The sequence below is a fragment of the Chiloscyllium punctatum genome, chromosome 42 (genome assembly GCF_047496795.1).
Source record: "Chiloscyllium punctatum isolate Juve2018m chromosome 42, sChiPun1.3, whole genome shotgun sequence".
Lineage (NCBI taxonomy): Eukaryota > Metazoa > Chordata > Chondrichthyes > Orectolobiformes > Hemiscylliidae > Chiloscyllium > Chiloscyllium punctatum.
Window position 1 is genome coordinate 55,905,577 of NC_092780.1, and position 8,531 is coordinate 55,914,107.

Sequence of the window (8,531 nt, forward strand, 5' to 3'; positions counted from 1 at the left end):
CATGGATATCCAATCCCTCTACACCTCCATCCGCCATGACCAGGGTCTCCAAGCCCTCCGTTTTTTCCTCTCCCGACGTCCCCAACAGTACCCTTCCATCGACACTCTCATTTGTTTGGCTGCACTGGTCCTCACACTTAACAATTTCTCCTTCGAATCCTCCCACTTCCTCCAGACCAAAGGGGTAGCCATGGGCACACGTATGGGCCCCAACTATCCCTGTCTCTTTGTTGGCTATATAGAACAGTCCATCATCCGTAATTACACCGGCATCACTCCCCACCTCTTCCTCCGCTGCATTGATGACTGCATTGGTGCCACCTCGTGCTACCGCGAGGAGGTTGAGCAATTCATCAACTTCACCAACACATTCCACCCTGACCTTAAATTTACCTGGACCATCTCGGACACCTCCCTCCCCTTCCTGGACCTCTCCATCTCCATTAACGATGACCGACATGACACTGACATTTTTTACAAATGCACTGACTCCCACAGCTACCTGGATTACACCTCTTCCCACCCTACCTCATGCAAAAATGCCATATCGTATTCCCAATTCCTCCGCCTCCACCGTATCTGCTCCCAGGAGGACCAGTTCCACCACAGAACACACCAGATGGCCTCCTTCTTTAGAGACCGCAATTTCCCTTCCCACGTGGTTAAAGATGGCCTCCAATGCATCGCGTCCACATCCCTTACCTCCACACTCAGACCCCACCCCTCCAACCGTAACAAGCCCCTGGTGCTCACCTTCCACCCTACCAACCTTCGCAAATACCAAATCATCCACCGACATTTCCGCCACTTCCAAAAAGTCCCCACCACCAGGGATATATTTCCCTCCCCACCCCTTTCTGCCTTATGCAAAGACCTTTCGCTCCGTGACTACCTGGTCAGGTCCACACCTCCCAACAACCCACCCTCCCATCTGGCACCTTCCCCTGCCACCGCAGGAACTGTAAAACCTGCGCCCACACGTCCTCCCGCACCTCTACCTCAGGCCCTAAAGGAGCCTTCCACATTCATCAAAGTTTCACCTGCACATCCACCAATATCATTTATTGTATCCGTTGCTCCCGATGCGGTCTCCTCTACATCGGGGAGACTGGATGCCTCCTAGCAGAGCGCTTTAGGCAACATCTCTGGGACACCCGCACCAATCAACCACATGCCCTGTGGCCCAACATTTCAACTCCCCCTCCCACTCTGCCGAGGACATGGAGGTCCTGGCCTCCTTCACCGCTGCTCCCTCACCACCAAACGCCGGGAGGAAGAACACCTCATCTTCCGCCTCGGAACACTTCAACCCCAGGGCATCAATGTGGACTTCAACTGTTTCCTCATTTCCCCTTCCTCCACCTCACCTTAGTTCCATACTTCCAGCTCAGCACTGTCCCCATGACTTGTCCTACCTGCCTATTTTCTTTTCCACCCATCCACACCAACCTCCCCCCCCCCCCCCCACCGTCCTATTACCTTCATCCCCTCCCCCACTCACCTATTGTACTCTATGCTACTTTCTCCCTACCCCCACCCTCCTCTAGCTTATCTCTCCACGCTTCAGGCACACTGCCTGTATTCCTGATGAAGGACTTTTGCCCGAAACGTCGATTTTACTGCTCCTCGGATGCTGCGTGCACTGCTGTGCTTTTCCAGCACCACTAATCCTGATAAATATTCAGTTTTGGGTACTGTTGAAAGGGACAGTCTGTCAGAAGAAAATAGCAGGGGCTGTCAGTTATTGGACAATAGGAATGATACTTACGTTAGGCAACGTTTGACAAAACTTAAAAGAATTATTTTAGAAGAGACTCCCATGTCAGGAGAAAGAGACACTGGAGATTCTGTGCCAGTGAGGTTAAATTTTGGATGGGATGTCACTTTCCTGGTACTAGGATGAAAGACCTCTCTGAACATATCAAGCACACAGGTAAATGTAAGGTTGAGAAATGATTCCACATTTGGAGTTATACCATTTTTAGGGAAAAGATCCTATTGTTTTCTCCTGACGGGAGAGTCACCTATAACAATAATTCTTTTACATTCTGTCAAACGCTGCCTAACATAAATTTTATGGAGTTAATATAAGAGGTGAGGAAGAAGATTAAAAAACAGAATCTTAAAAGTAGCAGTCTCTGGTTTAGTTCTGATGCCAAACTCGAATGAGGGAAAGAACAAAAAGGTTAAAGCAGATAAACCAATGGCTGAAGAGCTGGTGTATTGTTCAGTGATTTTTAAAAAAAATTATTGGTGGATCTTGGGTATCGCTGGCTGGGCAGCATTAATAGCCCATCCTTATTTGCCATTGAGAAGGTGGTGGAGAGCTGCCTTCTTGAAACGCTGCAGTCCACTTGCTGTGGGTTGGCCCACAATGCTAGAAGGGAGGGAATCCCAGGATTTTGACACAAAGGCTGTGAAGGAACAATGGTGTATTTCTAAGTCAGGATGGTGAGTGGCTTGGAGGGGAACCTACAGAGGGTGGTGTTCCCAAGTACCTGCTGCCCTTGTCCTTCCAGATGCAAGTGGTCCTCGGTTTGGAATGTGCTGTCTAAGAATCTCTGGTGAATTTCTGCAGTGCATGTTGTAGATAGTACACACTGCTGTTACTGAGCACCGGTGGTGGGGGGATTGAATATTTGTAGCTGTGGTGCCTATCAAGCAGGTTGGTTTGTCCTGGATGGTGTCAAGCTTCTTGAGTAATGTTGGAGCTGCACCCATCCAGGCAAGTGGGGAGTAGACCATCACACTCCTGACTTGAGTCTTGTAGATGATGGATAGACTTTGGGGTGTCATGACGTGAGTAACTCACTGCAGTTTCCCTACCCCCGACCTGCCTTTGTTGCCACTGTGTTTCTGTGGTGAGTCTAGTTGAGTTTCTGGTCAATGGTAACCCCAAGAGTGTTGACAGTGGGGTGGTTCAGTAATGGTAATACCGTTGAATATCAATGTGCAATTTTTAGAGTGTCTCTTATTGGTGATGGTCATTGTCTGGCAATGGTATGGCGCGAATGTGACTTGCCTCTTTTTGGCCTAAGCCTGGATATTGTCCAGATCTTGTTGCGTTTGACCACAGACTGCTTCAGTATTTGAGGAGTCGTGAATGGTGCTGAACACTGTGCAATCATCAGCAAACATCCCCACTTCTGATCTTATGACAGAAGGAAGGTCATTGATGAAGCAGTTGAAGATGGTTGCGCCCAGCACTATACCCTGAGGGACTCCTGCAGAGGTGTCCTGGAGGTGAGATGTCTGACCCTCCACAACCACAACCATCTTCTTGTGTACCAGGTATGACTCTGACCAGCATAGAGTTTGCCCCGATACCCATTCATTCCAGTTTTACCAGGACTCCTTGATGCCATGCTCGATCAAATGCAGTCTTGATGTCAAGGGTTGTCCCTCTCCCCACCCCTCTGAAATTCAGCTCTTATTGTCCATGGCTGTAATGAGGTAATGAGGTCCTGGTTGAGTGACCCTGGTGAAACCAAACTGGGAGTCACTGAGCAGGCTATTGCTGAGCAGGTGCTGCTTGGTAGGACTATCGATGACCCCTTCCATCACTTTACTGACGATTGGGTGGTAATTGGCCGGGATGGACTTGTCCTGTTTTTTTGTGTGCAGGACATACCTGAGCAATGTTCCACATTGTGGGGTAGATGCCAGTGTTGTAACTATACTGGAACAGCTTGGCTAGGGGAGCGGCAAGTTGTGGAGCACAAGTCTTCAGTACTATCGATAGAATGTTATTAGGGCCCATTGCCTTTGTAGTTTCCAGTGCCTACAACTGTTTCTTGATATCACGTGGAATGAATCAAATTGGCTGGAGACTGTATCTGTGATACTGGGGACCTTTGGAGGAGCCCGTGATGGATTCACCTCTCGGCACATCTGACTGAAGGTTGCTGTGAATGCATCAGCCTTATCTTTTGATTTGCTGGGCTACTCCATCACTGAGGATGGGGATATTTGTGGAGCCTGGTCCTCCAGTGAGTTGTTTAATTGTCCATCACCATTCACGACTGGATGTGGAAGGACTGCAGATCTGATGTATTGGTTGTGGGATCGCTTAGCTCTGTTTATCACTTGCTGTTTATACCGTTTGGCACACAGGTCGTCCTGTTTGGTAGCTTCACCAAGCTGACATCTCATCTTCAGGTATGCCTAGTCCTGCTCTTGGCTTGCCCTCATGCACTCTCCATTGAACCAGGGTTGATCCCCTGGTTAGATGGTAGTGGTTGAGTGGGAGATATGCTGGACCGTGAGGTTACAGGTTGTGCTGGAGTACAACTGTGCTGCTGTTGATGGCCCACAGCACCTCATCGATGCCCAATTTTGAGCTGCTAGATCAAGACTAGCAGTTTGAAGTCTGTCCCAATTAGCATGGTGATAGTGACACACAGCACAATGGAGGTTATTGTCAATGTGAAGGTGGGACTTTATCTCCACAAGGATAGTGCGGTGGTCACTTTTACCGATACTGTCATGGACAGATGCATCTGCAGCTGGCAGATTGGTAAGGATGAAGGCAAGAATGTTTTTCCCTCTTGCTGGTTCGTTCACCACTTGCCACAGACCCAGTCTAGCAGTTATATCTTTTAGGACCCGACCAGCTCGATCAGTCATGCTGCTACCGAGCCACTCTTGGTGGAGGACTTTGAAAGCCCCCCACCCAGAGCACATCCTGTGCCCTTGCCACCCTCCGTGCATCCTCCAAGTGTCGTTCAAAGTGGAAGAGTATTGATTCATCAGCCGAAGGAAGAAAGTATGTGGTAACCTGTAAGAGGTTTCCTTGCCCATGTTTAACCTGAAGCCATGAGACTTCATGGGGTCCAGAGTTGATGTCAAGGACTCCCAGGGCAACTCCCTCCTGATTGTATCCCACTGTGCTAGCCCCTCTGCTGGATCTGTCCTGTGTGGGATGGGACATATCCAGAGATGGTAATGTTGGTGTCTGAGGTGTTACCTGTAAGGTATGATTCTGTAAGAATGACTATATCAGGTTTCAACTTGAGGAGTCTGTGAGACAGCTCTCCCAATTTTGGCACTAGCCCCCAGATGTTGGTAAAGAATTTGCATGTTCGACAGGGCTGTTTGTGCTTTTGCCGTTGTCTTCTCCGGTTCCAAGGTTGATGCCAGTGGGTTCGTCCAGTTCCATTTCTTTATTGTGACTTTCTAGCGATTGACACAACTGAGTGGTTTGTGAGGCCATTTCAGAGGCAGCTGAGAGTCAACCACATTGATAAAACTCTGGAGTCACATGTAGGCCAGACCAAGTAAGGATGGCCGATTTCCTTCCCTAAGGACATTAGAGAACTAGGTGGGTTTTTCCAACAATTGAAAATGGTTTCATGATCATCAGTCTACACTTACTCCCAGATTTGTTTTATTAAATTCAAATTCTACCATCTGCCATGTCGAGATTCGAACCCAGGTCCCCAGAGCATTATTCTGGGTTTCTGGATTATCAGTCATGCGACAATACCATGCGATCGCCCCCAGGCATTTAGGTTTTTGGACAGTTGGAATGTCTTCTGGGACAGAAAAGACCAGTTCAAAAAGGCTTGTTTTAACTTGAACTGGAAAGGGACAATATCTTAGCGGGAGATTTACTATCTCCATTAAGCGAGACTTTCTACTGTGAGAGAGAGGTGGTGCAGGGTGTGGAGGAATTCAAAGGAGCTGTGTAAATAGAAAGATTGATGAGGATGGTTCTAAATGTGAAAGGTTCAAGTCAATTAGGAAAGAAAGACAAGAAAAAGTCAGAGCACATAGCACCTGTAAAGAATTAAATAGCATTTATTTCAGTGAAAGGGGTCTTCCAGGTAAGGCTGATGAACTCAGGGCATGTTTAGGAACATGGGATTGGGACATCACAGCTGTTTTAAAAAGTTGGCTGAGCGAGGGACAGAACTGGCACACAGTGTTCCAGGTTTCAGATGCTATAGTAAGAATAGAAAGGAAGACAGGAAAGGAGGGGGAGTGGCATCTTTGGCTAAAGAAGCATTGCTGCTGTAACGAGAGAAGATATTTCTGAGAAATCATCCAGTGAAAATACATGGGTAAAAAGTTATAAGTAAGATAAGAAAGATCAATTGGTGGCTTCCCCGAGCACAATAGTCAGAGAGAAATTGAGAAACCAACATGTGGGGACATCTCCGATGTATGTATATATGCTTAATAAGATTGTAACAAAAGGAGAGTTTAATTTTCCAAACATTGACTGGGGCGACCACAGTGTTAAGGGTTTGGATGGTGAAGAATTTGTCAAATGTGGTCAAGAAAATTTTCTTCATCAATATGTGGATGCTCCGACTGGAGGAGGAACAAAATTAAACCTTCTTTTGGGCAAGAATGCAGGGCAGGTGACTGAAGTGAAAGGAGGGAGACATTTTCGTTCCAGTGATGATAACTCTATTTGTTTTTAAATGGTTATGGAGAAAACTAAGCCTTGTATCAAAGTTAAAATCTTAATTACAGAAAAAACAACTTTTAATGCTATGAGACAAGAACTTTCAAAAGTTGATTGGTGTAGATTGCTCACAGGTAACAGGACTTTAAACAAGTGGGAGGCTGTCAAGATTGTGATGACGGGAGTTCAGAGGAATTATGTTCCTGTTAGAGTGAAGGGTAAGGTTTGTAAGATTAAGAAACAATGGGGTAATAAAGAGGTTCTGGTCAAGAATAAAAGAGAATATTAGATATAGACAACTTGGTTCAAATGAATCTCTTAACCAAAACAAAGGGTGTTGTGGCATTCTGACAAAGGAAAATATGAAAGCAAAAAGGGGATATGCAATTACATGAGTAAATAAGGTTAATGATAATTCAAAGAAATTTTACAAGGACGTTAATAGTAAAAGGGTATAAGAGAGAGGGTAGGGCCTCTTAAAGATCAAAAAGATTGCCTTTGGATTAAACCCGTGTATATAGGAAAGATCAAAAGTGAATATTTTCCATCAATTTTTAAATTGGTCAATCGGCTGAAAAATGGCAGAAGGAATTCAATTTGGATAAACGTATTGTATTGCATTTTGTTATAACAAACAGGGGCAGGATTTATACAATTAATCATACAGCCTTGGGTAGTGTTGTTGAACAGGGGGACCTGGGGGTCAGGTACATGATTCATTGAAGTTGACATCACAAACAGATAAAGTGACTAAAAAGGCGTTTTGCACATTTCCCTTCATTGCTGAGTTCTGTGAGTATAAGTGTTGGAAAGTCATGTTGACGTTGCACTGAACATTACTGAGGTCTCTCCTGTTTCCAGTTCTTGGGTTGGTCTGTTATAGGGAAGATATTATTCAGCAAGAGAGGATTCAGAAGAGATTCACAGGGATGTTGCCAAATGTGAAAGGCTTGAGTTATAAAGGCTTGAGTTATAAAGAAAGTCTGGAGAGACTGGGACTTTTCTCATTGGAGCTCAAGAGCATTGAGGGGTGACCTTATAGAGGTTTATGAAATCATCAGGATGATAGATAGGGTTAATGGTAGGTGTCCATTCCCTGGAGTGAGGGATTTCAAAACTGAAGGGCATATTTCTAAGGTGAGCAAAGAGAAATTTAAAAACAAGATATGACAGACAAAGTATTGACACAGAAGGTGGTTTGATTGTGAAATGAACTTTCTGAGGAAGTGGTCGCTGTGGTCACAGTTACAATGTTTAAAAGACACTTGGATCAGTACATGAATAGGAAATGTTTGGAGATGTATGGGCCAGGAGCAGGCAGGTGGGACTAGTTTAGTTTTGGATTATGTTTAACGTGAACCGATTGGACTGAAGAGTCTGTTTCCATGTTGCATGACTCTTCGGTGCGACCGTAACTGGAGTACTGTCTACAGTTCTTCTTGCTGCACGATAGGAAGGAAGTGATTACACTGGGGAGGGTTCACAGGAGATTCACCGGGATGCTGCCTAGAATGGAGCATTTCGGCTATGAAGAGAGGCTGGCTCAGCTCGAATTGTTTTCTTTAGAGAAGAGAAGTTTGAGGGAGGTGTGATAGACGTGTGCAAGATTGTGAAGGGCATGGACATGGTGGAGTGAGAATTGCTGTTCCCCTTGAGGCAAAGAGACAATAACAAGGGGCATCATTTTAAAATGAAAATCAGGAGGTTTCGAGAGGATTTCAGGGAAACATTGTCACACAGAGGGCGTGGGAGTCTGAAATACAATGCCTGGAAGGGAGTTCACTCAGAAAACCTCACAACCTTTAAAAATTACTCGGATGTGCACTGAAAATGTCATAATATTCTAGGCTATGGGACTAATGCAGGAAAGTGGGTCTAATGCAGGAAAGTGGGACTAATGCAGTTTATTGTACATTTTTGGCAGTACGAATTCAATAGGCCCAGAGCCATTTCTGCATTGTACGATTCTTTGTTTCTAGAGATAATTAATTACTGGCAGTATCGTTCAGTGTTGAACTGTACCAACTCTGGGTCTTTGGAAACAATAAAATACAAGAAAAGGCCATACACTAGAGGGAATGGGAATCACTATCTAATGGTAAGGTTGGCAGGAATAGGG